The sequence below is a fragment of the Berghia stephanieae genome, chromosome 1 (genome assembly GCF_034508935.2).
Source record: "Berghia stephanieae isolate SIO BIC M18660-M18661 chromosome 1, UCSD_Bste_1.3, whole genome shotgun sequence".
Lineage (NCBI taxonomy): Eukaryota > Metazoa > Mollusca > Gastropoda > Nudibranchia > Aeolidiidae > Berghia > Berghia stephanieae.
Genome location: NC_088360.1, coordinates 215739 through 226434, shown reverse-complemented (window position 1 = coordinate 226434; position 10696 = coordinate 215739). Strand labels below are relative to the sequence as shown.

At 35.0% G+C, this 10696-nt stretch overlaps 1 protein-coding gene and 1 long non-coding RNA gene across 4 annotated transcripts in view; both read right to left on the bottom strand.

Annotated features, from left to right (window-relative positions):
* Nucleotides 1–10696, bottom strand: part of LOC144965782 (uncharacterized) — a 97498-nt gene that overhangs the window by 77522 nt on the left and 9280 nt on the right. The window lies entirely within an intron of this gene.
* On the bottom strand, nt 936–8762 carry LOC144963130 (uncharacterized). The gene is made up of 3 exons (XR_013643569.1): nt 8613–8762; nt 6902–7026; nt 936–1421 (listed from the first exon to the last, which is right to left on the bottom strand). It is a non-coding gene; the product is annotated as an uncharacterized LOC144963130 (long non-coding RNA).

The following is a 10696-nucleotide window of genomic DNA, read 5'->3' as shown; positions in this document are numbered from 1 at the left end:
TCAAAAACTCGGTAAGGTTTAATTCACGACAAGTTTCACAATCTGTCAGAACACCTATCATGACAAAAATGATCAATTTAGAGATTTTACCAGTGATGACAATGTTTTTGTTAAAAATCAAGGCACTATTAGCCCCACTGATCAACAATTTTTGCCTGCTAAAATTATTGATAAAACAGTTCTTGTCTCTTACAGAGTTAAAATGTATAAAAATGATCCAATTAAGCGCATTCATGCTGATCACATTATTCCAACTCATGATGATTTCAGTGCTGGCGCATCTCTCTTTAAACAGGGGGAAGGGGAATCAAATGCTGAACAAATGATTATGAGTAATGCAGTGAATGAGAAACAAATTGGTTCTTCAAATCAATCACAACAAACCACCACAACTAAAGATTATGTAGTAGATTGTGAGAGTACTAAGATTACATCTGACCTTAATGTTCGAACCACAACAGTATTTAGAAGGTCACACATAAAAATTAGACGACCTGAAGAGTTAAATTTGTAAGGTCTCCATTACCCTTGATATATTCCATGACCGTTAAATCATGATGGCTATTTAGACAAGATTTGATTCGTTGACTTAACAGCACTTATATCTGTCTTATTTTCATCATGGTTATCTCCCTTGAACTTGGTATTTGCCCGGAACGAGAGTGAAGCCGGCAGATGAAGATGATGATGATATGTTTGATTTGTTGACGAGATTGGATGGGTTGGCGATTGGAATTTTATTTGCCTTTTTTTGTTACCTTTATTTGGTCAAACAATAAAATAATTTCGATGGAATATAACGCAACTCGTTATTGACTATATATAATTTTCTACAGTTTTATACCCCACCAACAACCAACTCTTGATGTGAGAAAATTCACCTGTTAAATCACTATTAATCAATTAAGGAAATAATTAACACAAATTCTTAATGGTTCTAAATATCTTTAATCTTTATTTCAAATTTCAATAAATGATTCAAAGCGAGTGTTCAACGTATGTAAGACCAATTTGATCTTATTTCCTTCACTAGCATTTGTTAAGGTTGGGGGAATGTAATATATTCAATAATTATTGTTGTTAATGTTACGCTATTTACAAATTATTAATATGACGACTCGCAATTGTAACTGCTGTAACTGATTCTCGTTTATTGAACGATTTTTAATAAAGAGACTTCCGGTTGTTTCTACAAAATGGCAAGCTGGTGATGGAGATTTGTAAATATCAAATTAAATCGATTATCAATCACTATCAACGAAAACATTATATTTTTCCTATATTGAAGTGTTTCTAACTCTCCCCTGGTGTCTCTCTCTCTCTCTCCCTCTCTCTCTCTCTCTCCCTCTCTCTCTCTCTCTCCCCCCCTCTCTCTCTCTCTCTCTCTCATCGATGTTCTTTTCTAACTGGTTTGTCACAGTCTGTGGATTAAAGAAGATAAGGCAGTATGTCATTAAAGCCATGATTCATATCACAGGACAACTTTCAACACCACAATAGTCTTCTTCATCAACCACTTCAACACAATCATTATAATCATCAACATCATCATCATCATCATCATCATCATCATCACTATCATCATCATTGTTTCCGTGTACCAAAAAGATAAAAAAAAACATTATTATTCAACCCCCCCCCCGCTTTCCACTAAAAGTTAAATTAGGTGTTGCTGTGTCTTTGATAGTGGTGCACAGTGCACTTATGTCAAATCGTCTATAAGTAATGTTAACAATTAGTTCTTATTTTTAATGGAAGCCCTACATTCCAACTTACAAGTTGTGTTTGTTTCTGATAAATATAGCAATGACTATCCCGCACAAATCTTTGGGCCTCGTTTTCTCTCACGAAGTGCCCGAATTCGCGACAAAATATGGGACGAAGCCGTTCCGTATATGCTATTTAAAAAAATTAATTACGAAAAGTTGGCACACAGTTAGAAAAAAGGTCATTTTAGATTATGTCAAGCGACAAAACTCGTACGATTACCAGAAGACCGTTAAAAATAGATTTTTACTCTTTGGAGTAAAATATTTCTAAAACTACCTGGGGCGTGGAGGTTTTGTCGCTGACAAGGTAATACATGAACATTTCTTCTTTTTGGTTGTAAAATTTCATATGAATATGACAAGTACTTTTCCCGTATTTTACAAAACACCAAACTAATTTGCTCTTCATTCGTAAAAGACAGAAAGCCATTTTCCCCCCTACAGCCCGAATCACAATACGAGTTCAAAACGATTTGGCACCAAAAGGGTCGTAGCAAAGCGCTTTCTGATTGGTTGACCTCGTTTTAAAGTTCATGACTAGTCAAAATGTCTGCGCGGTCTCACTGGCAGAGGGGTGTTTATCGTCTGTCATTGCGTTTGGGTTCAATAAACAGCTGATAATTTGACTGTTTAATTTACAAGAATTTAAGAAATTATAATGTTAAAAGTTTTCGATTGCAATATGATCTACAATCTCAGCATGGCTTTAATTATTGTGTTCCAAGTCACGTTCCACCAGTAACCTTTGTCCCCTTGTCCAATTTCTCTTTTCCTTCTATATTTCTTTCGTTTATGTACGCAATCTCTCACCCCCCCTCTCTCTCTCTCTCTCTCTCTCTCTGTGTGTGTGTGTTATATACTCATTTCCTAATATATTTCTCTGTGTGTGTGTGTGTGTGTGTGTGTGTTATACTCATTCTCTGTCTCACTCTCTCTCTCTCTCTCTCTCTCTCTCTCTGTTATATACCATCCACTCTAAAATTATATGTTAGAACTCTTCTAATGTTTTCATCATATTCTCTGTCAAATTTGCCATAAAATTGCCAAGTTTCAATCTTTTAATCCACTTATTTACCAAGATACAATCAAAGGTCGAAAAAAATGCCGAAAAAGCGTCCCATATTTTCGCGTTTTTTTTCGTCTTTGCGGGTCATCCAAATAAATGACACCTTTGAAACTGCATAACTTGTTTATTTATGAATGGATTTTCAAAATTCAAAAACATTTTACTCAGTGGATATAGGGCTTTGATTTTAGACAATAATTTTCCTCAAAAAAAAAAAGAAAAAAACATTTTTCATAGTCATTGCTAATAAATACGTAGCAGACTCCTGTTTACGTATTTAATCATAGAATTATAAGAAGAAAAATGAAGATGTCTATTTATATCACAGACTTAAAAACGAATAACATTTATATAGTGCTTTAAGTCGAAACCTCAGAGCTGAGGCTTATTGATACTTTACAAGGCATGCTCCCACCAAAACAAAAAAAAACGAAACAAAGCAAAGCAAAATAACAACTTGAAAATGGTTAAAACTTCTGAATGAATGCGCTGATTTTAATTATGTAAACGAAACACAACAGTTAGGTAAGTTGTCTTCTCCATTGAAAACACATTACGGCACCATCATTGAACGCGATATCGAAAAGTGCCGTGCAGTACCTACCTGAAAATAAAATAGAGCAGTAAAATTAGGTGCCCCAAACGTAAACAAAGGTCTAGAAGCACATGGCAAACCACATGTTCCTGTCTTGACAGCTCACGTTCCAATGTAAATTATAGAAAAAAATAACCTTTAAAATTTGGCTGTTAGGTGGCAAAAGAAACACATATTCCTAAATACTCGATCATGCATCAAATAATGTCTAGATATGGATATTTTATGGAACAAAAGGTAAAATTTATCAAAAGTTTCAGTCTATCTATTTTTAGACCAGAGCAATTATTGCGCTGGTGTGAACAAGACGAGAATTATTCGGAGCCTGGTTTTCAGAATAATTTAGCCTTATATCATTATTTCTGCAACTGTTAGATTTTATGTAAACATATTTTCAATACTGAAAGTGTATTGCCTACAGCTCAAACTACAAAATTGGGAGACCTATATTGTGCGTAAATTATTCCGGTCCCTAACGAATATAACTAGCAACTTGTTATTGTTTACGTTTGGGGCACCTAATTTTACTGCTCTACAGATAATAGAATCTCCCGTACTCCGATACCTCCCCACCCCCTCCCCACACACACGTTTTAAAGACGCTGGCCAGAAAACTCGTCCTTCAAATATCGATCGATTGAAATGACTTTTATCTTGTTAGATCTGGGACTTGACTGAATTCCCAAGTTTGAGAGTCCTTGGCAGGATGGATCGTTTTTAATCGATCGATGAGTTTGTGACTACTTCTTTGGCCCAAATTTTAAATATGTGTTTACTTTTCATAGTACCCCCGTTTTGAAAATTGATCAAAGTCTAAGATACCAATTGAATTCAATAGGCTGATGTCCCGTCCGCTCGCCAACGAGCAGCTTGGTTTTAAACAAAGGAAATCGGTACTTTTTATTATTCATGCTGGCTAGAACTTTTTCAAATGCCACGTGATCAGAATGTATATAAGTCAAAAAATGATTAGATTTATAATTTTTTTCTGCTCTGGATACACTTTTATGCTCGTCGGAGAAGTATTGTTCCGATGGATTAGAACCAGTTACTAAGTTACTATGCGTCATTTGGAGGGAAGTGACGTCACGACTTTTGAAGCCTATTGCCGGAAGAAAATTATGTTGTCTTGTGGTAGGATACGCAGAAGTTTTTACCTGCGAAAATGAAGTGGCGGCGTTGGCACCAAAAACACGAAGCTGTCAGACCGATGAACGGAGGCGAAGTTGATTTGAGTGAGAGAGTCGAGATTAGAAAGGAGAAGATAGCAAGGGCCTCTATCAACACCGAGAACGTGACCTACAATATTCTTCAACAAATCCGAGTTTTCTGAAATCATGATGTTTATCTTGATTATATGGCATTCATCAATTAAACAGCGGTAAGAAAAATACATTCTACACAGTGGCGGTTCTAGCCTATTTACAGTGGTTGGGCAAAGATGATCCGGTCATATATATATATATATATATATATATATATATATATATATATATATATATATATATATATATATATATATATATATATATATATATTATTTATTTTTTTTTTTTTTAATTATAATTTTTTTTCACCTTTAAAACAAATATTTCAACCACAAATAATCACATTCACAATGAAATGACAATACCAGTAGATTTTAATTATTCCAAACGTAATCAAAAAATAATCACGAAAGAGAATACAACTAAAAACTAAAGCGACGAGACATAATGCGACAACACCTTGACAATAGAAGTCCATTTCGTTCACTCGAAAAATTAAAGAGATGCTTTAATCCCTCAACGGCGAGATTAATATTTCTGTTACATTACTGGTTTTCAGTAGTATGTAGTAACCTTAAAGTTTTCATCGAGAAGCAACAACAGCGATATGACTCGAGTTTCATTCAGAGCTGAAATTGCATCATTTTTACTGCTGTCTTGGTGGTTAGAATGATTGTGCCGGTGGTGGTAGTGGTTGGAATAGTGGTAGCGGTGGTGGTGGTGGTGGAGGAGGAGGAGGAAGACGAGGCGGTGAGGGAGGATGTAATTATGATAGTGGTTTTGGTGGTGCTGTTGGTTAGAATGATAGTTGTGGAGACGATTGTTGTACTTGTTGTTAATATTGGTTGTTTGTTGTTGTTGTTGTTGTTGTTATGATGATGATGATGATGATGATGATGATGATGATGATGATGATGATGATGATGATGACAACCACGATGTCGTCGACAATGATGGTTACCACCATACGATATTACAAAGTTTATTTAATCTTAGGCTTTCGCCAATAATTCACACAATACAATTAAGACAAAAGAATGTTATCAATCTCTCCTCATGCATTCGTTATACTATCACAATAACGACCGTGTTATCTTTACTCCTTCCCAATGCTATCTATACAAGAGTGCTATGCTCCTTCCCCAACCAACCCCTAGCTTCCCGCCTCTTCGTCGCGAACTATCTTATGTATGTATTAGCTTCAGGACGGGCAAGTACGGAATCTGCCCACCCTTCCTTTAAACGTCTTTATTTCCTCTATAACTTAGAATTCAACTCTCTCCTTACTCAGAAGAGTATTTCTCGTATACTAATTCAATTGTTGAGAAAACCAAAATGGTGGTTGTATTAATATTTATTTAGTCGTGACTTTTGAATAAAATGTTTTGTTTTATTAGAGGAAATACAATAGAAAATTACATTGTTTTGCAAAATTATTTAGTCTGGCAATAAAAATACAGCGGTAATTACTTTAAGAATAATAAAAAAAAGAACTAACAAATTAATTTGTTAAAAAACAAAAACAAAAAAAAACAAAAAACAAATAAGAAAACAATTTAAATAAATGAGTTTTGAGAAGTACTTAAAGAAAACGAGAAAAAAAAAAGAAATAATTTAAATGGATAAACAAATATATAAAAACAACACAAATTAATACTAAATTGATATAATATTAGTAAGTTAATAAATTTAATTCAATACTGGAACCTTCCCAAAGTCATTACATCAATGGTACCAGCACAAGTAAGGCAATAAATAAGAAAAAGTTCGTTTGCCAAAAGCTCTATTCAGTGTTCACTGGTTATTAAGGTGGGCTCATTTGAATTAGCCCGACCTAGTACTAGAGAGGCCAGACAGCAAAAATCGGAGTTAGTTCACCGTCAGGCGACGTGACGATGAGATGACGATGTGGGCGGAGTGGAGTGGTTGGGGAGGGGAGGGGGGGGGTTGATAAAAAGAACAGGAGCGTATCCTGGTTTATGCATTACGGGGTGCATGGTCATTCGCAATCTATCAAAAATACACACAAATTGATTTCAGTACGAAGTATCAAGTTTAAGTAGTAACTTTTGAAATTATCTAATTTAGATTAGATTATTTCGGACCTGGTAATACAGCTTATAACTTGAAAAAAACAGGCTGGTATTTGCCCACCCTGCCCATTATTACCAGCCGTCCCTGATTCTACATGTTTTAGAATTACCTCTGTTCTAACCACACTTGTTGATACCGGTTTGAATCGTCTTGATATGGCCGTTGATTTCTACACTTTGAGCAGAGCATTTTCCCAAAAGCGTCTCTAAGCATTTCTTTGCTACACCACCTTTCCTGAAAAAAATAACAAATAAATAAATGAATAATTACGTAAATAAATAAGTAAATAAAGAAATCAATAAATAATTTTTAAAAAGAAATAGAGAAATGAATATTTCGATATATGGACGAATAAATAAATAGATAACTTGGCAAGCGAATTGAAGAAATAAATTTATATGAACTTAACTTAGTTGGGGGTCCGGATAGGTCAGTTTGTAGAGCAGTCGCGTTATACGCTAAGGGACATAGGTCGATCACGTTGAAATATAATTTTTTTTCGACATTCATGTCCTCCAGCAGTGATTGGGTGTAATAGGTCAAAGGAAATTACCTTGCAATAGACTATCGTCCAATGCAAAGGGTAGCAAGCAATTGCTACTATCCATCTAAGATTATTAACCGGAATTAAATCCAGTTCCATGGGCTTTTAGGGACGGAAAGCATTTCGATTATTTTTTTCCATGCTCGGTACTGTTCACAATGCTTAATCAGTAGACAAACTAGTTCTTTGGGTGAAAGTGATAATGTTGTCAAATCATGAAAATCGATATTTGAGCACCTTAAAAAACAAACAAACGAGAGGCTCTTCTTCTATGTAAAATAAACGTAACTCTAAGAATCAAACTGGAAAGTTGCTTCTTTTTTTCTTATGACAAGTCTAAAATCAATTCCAGGATGCACCTTGACGCGTCAAATTTGGATTGTAGATTTTAAAAAAAAATGGCGAAGGGGCGAAAGGTCTTATCAATAAAGCGAGCGTTGAGCAAAATATTGAGTATGTAGAGTGTTATATTTTACAAAATAAGTTTAGAATATTTTCTTTGTAATGCACGTAGTAATCTATTTTTGTTAACTAGTCTGTTATCCCTTTTAAGGACGGAATTCACATATTTTTGAAACGGCACTTATGCACCCTGGGACGGTTTGGTTACATTATCAGAACATGTTCGTTAAAAATAAATTTGCTATTCACAAGTCAGAAGGGCTTTAAAAACTTTTTAATACATTAGAAATGTGAATTGAAATTAGACATGAAATGTTACTGAAGTATTTTCTTGAGATAGTATTACATTATGTCACTTTAATCGATGCTCATGGATTTACAACAATGTTCACTCATTGCTAAGCTGCCGGTTGATGTTTTGGTTTGTTTGGTTCAGTGTTATTGAGTTCAGACGCTTAAATAATAATTATACACTTAATTATAATAAGTAGATATCAATTGTAAGAGTTCTTGTACACAAAGGGCATAAAAACGTATCCCGTCCTTAACCCTCTTCTTACCTACAACAGGAAAATTGTCACATTCGTTACGATTCAATGAGCATTTTTCTTTAAAGATTTCTATTGTTTCGTACATTTCAAAATTTGAAGCAAAATGTTTGATACTGCTATAAGAACTAAAGGCTGTTATGCAAGGCTTGTTTTGCTGCACGAAATTATAATTGTTTTTCCTTTTTGTTTCTAAATTTGAGAGTTAAAAAAAAAACAAAAAAACAACAATTCTTGTTTTGGAGAGGAAAATGGTAGGTAAGGAGAGAGTTAAAGGATTTTAATTCCAGCAATCGAGGGGGTTTTCACAATGTTTTTTCACGTACCCTTTAAACTGTGCACAAATTTTTGTGACGTCCTTCCTATTTGGTATAAAAACATAACTTGTGGGGAGAGGATCCAAACAGTGTTCTAATTCCTGGTAAAAGCATGTCTTGCTATGGTCTAGCTCTAGAATATGATGAATCAAAATAGTATAACATATAATATAACATTTATTATAATGAGGGTTGCTTAGGTCAAAGGACTTTATGTAGGCTACCCTGTGGAAAAAGTTTCAGGTCAAAAATCCTCAGATATAACTATAACTGCCACGCTGAGTCAAAAAGTAATGGGACTCTGCTTATTACTTGAAAACCGATTGAATCAATACCATTCATTAAACCTGAAATTAAAGCTTGGTATTAGCCAAGTAGAATGCTACTTCTCAACACCTCTCTTGATAGCCACAGTCCACCTGTTTGGAAAGGAATGTGTCCCGTCCTCGTAAAACTGAGTTGAATGAACTTTGAGCCAATTTTTCAGTTCTGTCTTGGCTTCTTTGTCATCTTCAAAGCGATTTCTCCTCATTGCCTCCTTCAGTAAACCAAAAAGATGAAAGTCAGGTGTCAAGTCTGGTGAATAAGAAGGGCGAGACAGCGTTGTCCATCCTAATAATGCGGTTACCTGCTTTTCCTGGCACTTTTTTTCTTTTATTCGTGTTTATATATATATATATATATATATATCTATACGTGTGTGTGTGTGTGTGTGCGTGTGTGTGTAAGGGTAATTTCACGAAGAAACAATGCTCGTGTCATCTCCAAATCCGATCTTACTCGGCGAATTCTTAATTTCATTTGCTTCAGAGTCTCTATTTCCTGTTCAGAGTTGACAATGACTCCATGTGGTAGGAAATCAACTAGGATTACATTCTAATGTCGCAAAATATTATTGCCATACGTTTCTAGGCTGAGTTCTCAATTTTGAAGTTTTTGATCTTTGAGGGAGAGGGGTGTTGCCATTTCATTGATTGTTGCTTCGACTCAGGTTCATATTGCAAACTCAATTTTCATATTAAAAGTTAGCGATTATTCTTCTGAGAAAGCTGTCATCTCTCCCACTTAGCCGGAGAAGCTCAGAACTGCTATCCACCCTTTCCCTGGGTACCCAACTAGCAAGAGACATTTGAGAATCTTAAGGATTTGACAAGTTGATGGGCACTTCCATGATTGATTTCAAAGTCTCCTGCAATCTCATAAAGAGATGTTCTGTCAGATCTGATCATTGCGTCTGTCTTAATATTATTCGATGAGTTGACATTGACTGGACGCAATCATCACGAGGTTTGTCAGATAAAGACATGGTTGAGGGAGTGTCAGATTAGATGTTGGATTGCATCTCATTATCTTCTTAATGACGAGAGACACGTTCACCCCCCCCCCATGAAACACCTTATGCTTGAGTTATGTACACTTTCAAAAGGCGTTTAAAAATGTAACCCGAAGCTTGTTCGAAAACAAGAAATTCAATGTCAGCTCTCTGTCGCTGACTGCCTCCATGGGGACAGCCATTTTGACCGGCCATAATATTGTTATCATTAGACGGATTCAAAATTTTCAATTTTTGGTTTAAGAAGGACACATGTTAGTTTATGTGAGTAAAAAATGACGTCACAATTAAAAGAAAGGAATTCATTACGAGATATGTCCCATTGCCTTTTGACTCAGCTCGTGTGTCATTTACATCATAAGTAATCAAAAACAGATCATTTAAATTGACATTCATTAAATTAATTCATATTCTAAATTATGGAGCTCATTGTCCGTTACAATTTTGAAATGATTTATACATTTGGATTATTTGGTTATAAATTTCAAACTGTTCCATGTATTAATAAAATGAATCAGACAATACTTAATGCATTGAGAGGTAGTTGGAACTCTACTACTATTCCTACTACGACCCTACAAGTACTACTACTACAACTACCACCACCACCATCACCACTACCACTACTACAACAACAAGTACTACTACTACTACTACTACTACTACTACTACTACTACTACTACTACTACTACTACTACTACTACTACTAGTACTAGTACTACAACAACAACAACAACAACAACAACAACAACATACTAC